Raw genomic sequence first — 8618 nt, 5'->3', positions numbered from 1 at the left:
TGAGGGGGGGGGGGGGGGGGTCGCTGGGAAGTCTTATTCCAAAGGGTGTTCTTTGATGGTCATCACCTTCATCATCCACAGTCACCATTTAAAACCCAGTGCTGGATAAAGTTGTCCAGTAGACGTTTCTATACACATTATGATCTTTAGGTAAACGTATCTATGGTGCTACTGTAGGTCTTCTAATGTCATCATTTCATCTTGGATTAATTCGTTGTTTCGGCCTTTTCTTACATTTGAAATCCAACAATAAACCTCCTTTGTGTACCTGCGACACATTCACATGTTTCCCTATTCTTCCCACATCAGTTTAATTTTCGTTATATTCAGAATTGCTTCAACCACTCCATTTGCAAGTTTTGCTATCTGAGTTCCGAACACGCATGTCTTCGTTGCTCAGTAAGCAACGCCCAGTTTTTGAATGGTTTTATTGCGTATTTAAACCCATATCCCACTGCCATAAATCAAAATTGGTAACACCCATATTGCCTGCAAAATTTTCTTTTCAGATCCGTCGGAAGCTTCATTTGTAAAAGTTTGTTTTTGCGTTTCCAAAGGCACTCTAGGCCCGTCTTATTCTCTTTTGTCTTCCTATCCACTTACTCTTCAGCTGCCCTAAATACAAAACTTGTATTTTCATTGTTAATTTGCGCTAGGCTATCTTCGAGAGTGTGCTACCCGTTTTAGTATTACTAAGGCGATTTTTGAGCCACCTCTGCTGTACTGAGTTCTTAAAGTCGTTGTTGAAACTGGACTGTACTGGAGGCAGCAAGTACAATGTCGTGAGCGACACTATGGTGCTTCAAATACGATCCATTAACAGGTGTCGCTGCTTCTAAAGAACGACACTGTGGAAGCCCCAAAAGCCGTTGTGGCGACCATTTGTTTCCAGATAACTACTTTCGGTCTATCGACCATCTAAGTCACAGATTAATACTACACCTAGTTTAAGAAAAGTCCCTTGGCGTCGTATACATCGCTGTCTATAGTCACACCGTCACACACACTTGCGTCTTTTACCTCACATTTCCCAGCTGTTGCCAAGTGCAAAAATCGACACTCTATTGCAGTATTCAACATACATTCTGGCTATAGTCATACCACATGCTGCCTGTCGATTTTCGCACGTGGTGACAGCTGGTAAACTTCTGAAATGATGGACCGAGTGTGTATTTGATTACAAGGAAATTTCCTTAAACTTGATATAGTATTACTACCCAAGGATCAGTCCTGGCACCGCTACTTTTCAGCGTGTATATAGCCGATATGCCTAATACTAAATCTGAAAAGTTTGGATATGCAGATGACTGGGCCATAGCTACACAACATCGAGATGGAGCATACTGAGACTGTCCTGACAAGCGACTTGTCCTTGCTGGGAACGTACGTACGTTCTAAAGAACGACACTGTGGAAGCCCCAAAAGCCGTTGTGGCGACCATTTGTTTCCAGATAACCACTTTCGGTCTATCGACCATCTAAGACACAGATTAATACTACACCTAGTTTAAGAAAAGTCCCTTGGCGTCGTATACATCGCTGTCTTTAGTCACACCGTCACACACACTTGCGTCTTTTACCTCACATTTCCCAGCTGTTGCCAAGCGCAAACATCGACACTCTATTGCGGTATTCAACATACTTTCTGGCCATAGTCATACCACATGCTGCCTGTCGATTTTCGCACTTGGTGACAGCTGGTAAACTTCTGAAATGATGGACCGAGTGTGTATTTGATTACAAGGAAATTTCCTTAAACTTGATATAGTATTACTACCCAAGGATCAGTCCTGGCACCGCTACTTTTCAGCGTGTATATAGCCGATATGCCTAATACTAAATCTGAAAAGTTTGGATATGCAGATGACTGGGCCATAGCTACACAACATCGAGATGGAGCATACTGAGACTGTCCTGACAAGCGACTTGTCCTTGCTGGGAACGTACGTACGTTCTAAAGAACGACACTGTGGAAGCCCCAAAAGCCGTTGTGGCGACCATTTGTTTCCAGATAACCACTTTCGGTCTATCGACCATCTAAGACACAGATTAATACTACACCTAGTTTAAGAAAAGTCCCTTGGCGTCGTATACATCGCTGTCTTTAGTCACACCGTCACACACACTTGCGTCTTTTACCTCACATTTCCCAGCTGTTGCCAAGCGCAAACATCGACACTCTATTGCGGTATTCAACATACTTTCTGGCCATAGTCATACCACATGCTGCCTGTCGATTTTCGCACTTGGTGACAGCTGGTAAACTTCTGAAATGATGGACCGAGTGTGTATTTGATTACAAGGAAATTTCCTTAAACTTGATATAGTATTACTACCCAAGGATCAGTCCTGGCACCGCTACTTTTCAGCGTGTATATAGCCGATATGCCTAATACTAAATCTGAAAAGTTTGGATATGCAGATGACTGGGCCATAGCTACACAACATCGAGATGGAGCATACTGAGACTGTCCTGACAAGCGACTTGTCCTTGCTGGGAACGTACGTACGTTCTAAAGAACGACACTGTGGAAGCCCCAAAAGCCGTTGTGGCGACCATTTGTTTCCAGATAACCACTTTCGGTCTATCGACCATCTAAGACACAGATTAATACTACACCTAGTTTAAGAAAAGTCCCTTGGCGTCGTATACATCGCTGTCTTTAGTCACACCGTCACACACACTTGCGTCTTTTACCTCACATTTCCCAGCTGTTGCCAAGCGCAAACATCGACACTCTATTGCGGTATTCAACATACTTTCTGGCCATAGTCATACCACATGCTGCCTGTCGATTTTCGCACTTGGTGACAGCTGGTAAACTTCTGAAATGATGGACCGAGTGTGTATTTGATTACAAGGAAATTTCCTTAAACTTGATATAGTATTACTACCCAAGGATCAGTCCTGGCACCGCTACTTTTCAGCGTGTATATAGCCGATATGCCTAATACTAAATCTGAAAAGTTTGGATATGCAGATGACTGGGCCATAGCTACACAACATCGAGATGGAGCATACTGAGACTGTCCTGACAAGCGACTTGTCCTTGCTGGGAACGTACGTACGTTCTAAAGAACGACACTGTGGAAGCCCCAAAAGCCGTTGTGGCGACCATTTGTTTCCAGATAACCACTTTCGGTCTATCGACCATCTAAGACACAGATTAATACTACACCTAGTTTAAGAAAAGTCCCTTGGCGTCGTATACATCGCTGTCTTTAGTCACACCGTCACACACACTTGCGTCTTTTACCTCACATTTCCCAGCTGTTGCCAAGCGCAAACATCGACACTCTATTGCGGTATTCAACATACTTTCTGGCCATAGTCATACCACATGCTGCCTGTCGATTTTCGCACTTGGTGACAGCTGGTAAACTTCTGAAATGATGGACCGAGTGTGTATTTGATTACAAGGAAATTTCCTTAAACTTGATATAGTATTACTACCCAAGGATCAGTCCTGGCACCGCTACTTTTCAGCGTGTATATAGCCGATATGCCTAATACTAAATCTGAAAAGTTTGGATATGCAGATGACTGGGCCATAGCTACACAACATCGAGATGGAGCATACTGAGACTGTCCTGACAAGCGACTTGTCCTTGCTGGGAACGTACGTACGTTCTAAAGAACGACACTGTGGAAGCCCCAAAAGCCGTTGTGGCGACCATTTGTTTCCAGATAACCACTTTCGGTCTATCGACCATCTAAGACACAGATTAATACTACACCTAGTTTAAGAAAAGTCCCTTGGCGTCGTATACATCGCTGTCTTTAGTCACACCGTCACACACACTTGCGTCTTTTACCTCACATTTCCCAGCTGTTGCCAAGCGCAAACATCGACACTCTATTGCGGTATTCAACATACTTTCTGGCCATAGTCATACCACATGCTGCCTGTCGATTTTCGCACTTGGTGACAGCTGGTAAACTTCTGAAATGATGGACCGAGTGTGTATTTGATTATAAGGAAATTTCCTTAAACTTGATATAGTATTACTACCCAAGGATCAGTCCTGGCACCGCTACTTTTCAGCGTGTATATAGCCGATATGCCTAATACTAAATCTGAAAAGTTTGGATATGCAGATGACTGGGCCATAGCTACACAACATCGAGATGGAGCATACTGAGACTGTCCTGACAAGCGACTTGTCCTTGCTGGGAACGTACGTACGTTCTAAAGAACGACACTGTGGAAGCCCCAAAAGCCGTTGTGGCGACCATTTGTTTCCAGATAACCACTTTCGGTCTATCGACCATCTAAGACACAGATTAATACTACACCTAGTTTAAGAAAAGTCCCTTGGCGTCGTATACATCGCTGTCTTTAGTCACACCGTCACACACACTTGCGTCTTTTACCTCACATTTCCCAGCTGTTGCCAAGCGCAAACATCGACACTCTATTGCGGTATTCAACATACTTTCTGGCCATAGTCATACCACATGCTGCCTGTCGATTTTCGCACTTGGTGACAGCTGGTAAACTTCTGAAATGATGGACCGAGTGTGTATTTGATTATAAGGAAATTTCCTTAAACTTGATATAGTATTACTACCCAAGGATCAGTCCTGGCACCGCTACTTTTCAGCGTGTATATAGCCGATATGCCTAATACTAAATCTGAAAAGTTTGGATATGCAGATGACTGGGCCATAGCTACACAACATCGAGATGGAGCACACTGAGACTGTCCTGACAAGCGACTTGTCCTTGCTGGGAACGTACTTTCGTGAATGGAGACTACAACCTAGTCCAACTAAAACTAAGGCTACGTGTTTCCACCTGAATAATAAATTGTCTAACAGACGCCTTAAGATATATTTTGATAGCAATATTCTGCCTTATAATAAAAATCCAAAATACCTGGGAGTGACATTAGATAGAACCCTGAGCTACAAACAACGCCTCATCAACACTGCTGCAAAAATCCGTACTAGGAACAATATCATTCAGAAACTATGTGGTACCAGCTGGGGCTCCTCCGCCTCTACCTTGCGATGCTCTGCTTTGGGACTTGTCTACTCTGCGGCAGAGTACTGTTCCCCTGTTTGGCTAAAGAGCGCTCACACCAAGATGGTGGACACAGTACTGAACCAAACTATGAGGATTATTTCAGGTACAATAAAATCAACCCCCATTCACTGGCTACCCGTACTGAGCCACATACCGCCACCTCACTTACGAAGAGAACATGCGCTTCTCAGAGAATTTAAAAAAATACAACCCGCAACTTCCGATCCACGCTTTGAGCAATGGCATTGACAGAGATAGATTGCGCTCTAGACATCCACCTCTTATAAGGGCCAAAGATCTGGAGCAAAATGGTTTCTGTCTTGAAGAACGCTGGAAAGTGGAATAGCAAGAATCAGCACCATCACAGGTAAACACCTTACTGAAACCATCGAACAGACCTCCAGGCTTTGGCTTACCACGTAAAACCTGGACCATCCTTAACAGGATCAGGACGGGCCACGGTCGATGTGCGGACTCTCTACACAAATGGGGAAGAGCACCATCCCGAAAGTGCGACTGCGGCGCTGAGAAGCAGACGATCCGGCACATCATTGCAGAGTGCCCTCTGAGAGCCTACTCAGGTCATACAGCGGACTTCCTGGATGCGACTCGAAGTGCAGTTCAATATATTAAAAACCTAAATGTTCATTTGTAATTATATGTATGTTGTTCATAACTGTATTTAATTCTTTGTCTTGTTTTTTAGTGCCAAAGTTATAAAGTTATTGTAGCAGCTTATTTATCTATAAACGTGATTTGTACTTGCCATACGCTAAATAAATAAATAAATAGTATTACTACATCCTAAGACGTAAAATGGACAATATATTATTTGTCGTCAGAAAGTGAAAACGTCCAGGAATGCTGTGGGACGGAATCATTTTGTTTCACGATAACGCATGCCCCCACACTGCCAATCATACGTAGGCTACGGTTCAGTGATTTGGCTGTGAAACACAACATCCTCTGTACAGGGCGGATCTTTCACCGTGTAATTTTCACACTTTTGGCGACCTACGAAAGACATGCGTGAACGTCGGTTTCAGTCAGACGAGGAAGTGCAAGACTGGGTGAGCTTATGGACCCGTCAATAGCCGACCGCTTTCTACGAAACAGGAATTGATTGTCTCTTCTCCAACTGGGGTAAATATCTTTTGAATGGAAGCATTCCACTGTTCTGCTGTGGCGGGTGATCTTCGTTCACGTTAGTACTGAATATTCATGTTTTCGTTCTCTCCAACTCCTTACTCTGATGTCACTTGTTATTTTCCCACTAGGTGTTTCGATGGTTCACACCATCACCTTCAGGAGGAGAATTTTGTTGTTACATCCGTAGCGTTAGTGAGAGCACAGTCGCCTCTTTACAACAGCAGACAGTGCAAAGAGGAATCTAAAAACACAATTCTAAACCTGACCATGATGGTGTGAACAAACGAAAAACGTAATCTGAAAATAAGCAAGAGACTGACTCAGTAAAATGTTAAGTTATATTTATCACCAGTTGCAGTCATCATGATGCCGTCCTTTATGGACGAGATATTCCTTAACTTCAAGTTATATAATTTTCGTGGCCATAAAACACGAAGGAAAACAGACATAATTTCAAACAAATATCTACGATCTTTATGCAGCCGCTTATATGATAATATATTGCTGTGATGATGTCAGTTGGTTTATCGCTACTTGTCGTCAACAGTTCAACTTCTCAGGGAGCTTCATTCCGTAGCGGTAATATTTACAAGCCGTATGTTCTGCGTGCGGAGATCAGCGATTGCATTCAGTATGCCCTGGTCGTGACTAATTACACGTGTATCGCTGAATATATCGCGGCAGTCTTGCGTAACGTATAAAGGCTGGGGACGATCAGACGGCACGGCGCATTCTGTCTCTCATACCTGTCTAGTGGAAAAGGAAGGAAGGAGAAGAAGGAAGACTTATTGAGGATTTGGACTTGGAATATTTTAACCCTTCTCCAGGAAGGGAAATTAGAAAACGCCAAACATGAAATGACAAGAAACAACTAGGATGTACTCGGAACGTGTGAGGAGACATGGGGTGGTTGTGTGCCGACTTCCGATTGTAATATTCAGGTGAAGATAAAAATGGAATGTATGGGGTTAGAATTTAGATAGATAAGACTGAAGGACAAGGTTATCAAGGTTGATTATGTTAGTGGAAGAATAATGACGACGAGACTGAAAGGTAAAAAGAAAGACTTAGTTATCATCCAGGTCTATATGCTAACAAGTAATCATTCAGATGGAAAGGTAGAAGAATGTTATGAGAAGATAGAAAACGTAGCAGAGAAAGAGAAAAGAAATGCGTGTATTGTTATGATGGGTGATTGGAATGCGGTAGTTGGTGAAGGACCAGAAGGAAAAGCTCCGGAAAATTTGGACTGGGAGAAGGAAATGAGAGAGGGCAAAGATTGTTTGAATACTGCAATGAAAATTTCATGGTAGTTGGAAATACTCTAACTGATAACCACAGAAGACGAACAGCAAAAATATGTGTTCCTGTGTTTGTGTAACTATGCTATTTTCTGCATGTTTTAAATTTAAAGAATCCACTGCCGATGGTGATATCTGTCGCCGAAACTAGTTTGAGGAATAAATAAGTAAACAGATGACGAAGTATTTTGCTTGAAGACGAACTCACAATTCGCATACTGCTGTTGAACAGAGTTCATCGAAAACGCCAGACCAATCCACGCGTAATCAGGGCTTACGCGGTAGTGTGTTGTTGTGCAGCAACACGAGACCTCTCGAAAGCAGTCCTTGTCGATTCCTTCGAATCCTCCGCCCCCTTAGCTGAGTGATCAGCACGTCAGAGTACCAGTCAGGGGGGACCGGTTTCGATTCCTGGTCGGGTCGGAGATTTTATCTGCTAGGTGACTAGGTGTTGTTTTGTCCTAATCAACGGGGATATCGTTGCTTTGAGCTTCTTATTGGCGGTTGGGGATGGGAGGAAGACACGAAGAGTGTCTTCGTAACATTACCTCGTTTCGGGTATCAATGATGCACCACGTTTCGTCCCATGTGCCGAAGAGACAATCCCATTTACTTGGTTTTATTCTCGTCTCAGAGCACTTTTTAGAAGATAAACAGACGAAAGTTGAATCTATCGTCAGTAGGCCATAGACTTTCGTCAATGAAACAACCAAAACAATTCATATTCTTGGCAGTACTGAATGTATGATATTTATACACTCCTGGAAATTGAAATAAGAACACCGTGAATTCATTGTCCCAGGAAGGGGAAACTTTATTGAGACATTCCTGGGGTCAGATACATCACATGATCACACTGACAGAACCACAGGCACATAGACACAGGCAACAGAGCATGCACAATGTCGGCACTAGTACAGTGTATATCCACCTTTCGCAGCAATGCAGGCTGCTATTCTCCCATGGAGACGATCGTAGAGATGCTGGATGTAGTCCTGTGGAACGGCTTGCCATGCCATTTCCACCTGGCGCCTCAGTTGGACCAGCGTTCGTGCTGGACGTGCAGACCGCGTGAGACGACGCTTCATCCAGTCCCAAACATGCTCAATGGGGGACAGATCCGGAGATCTTGCTGGCCA

Source organism: Schistocerca serialis, chromosome 4, assembly GCF_023864345.2.
Source record: "Schistocerca serialis cubense isolate TAMUIC-IGC-003099 chromosome 4, iqSchSeri2.2, whole genome shotgun sequence".
NCBI classification, from domain to species: Eukaryota; Metazoa; Arthropoda; class Insecta; order Orthoptera; family Acrididae; genus Schistocerca; species Schistocerca serialis.
This window is presented reverse-complemented; position numbering follows the sequence as displayed.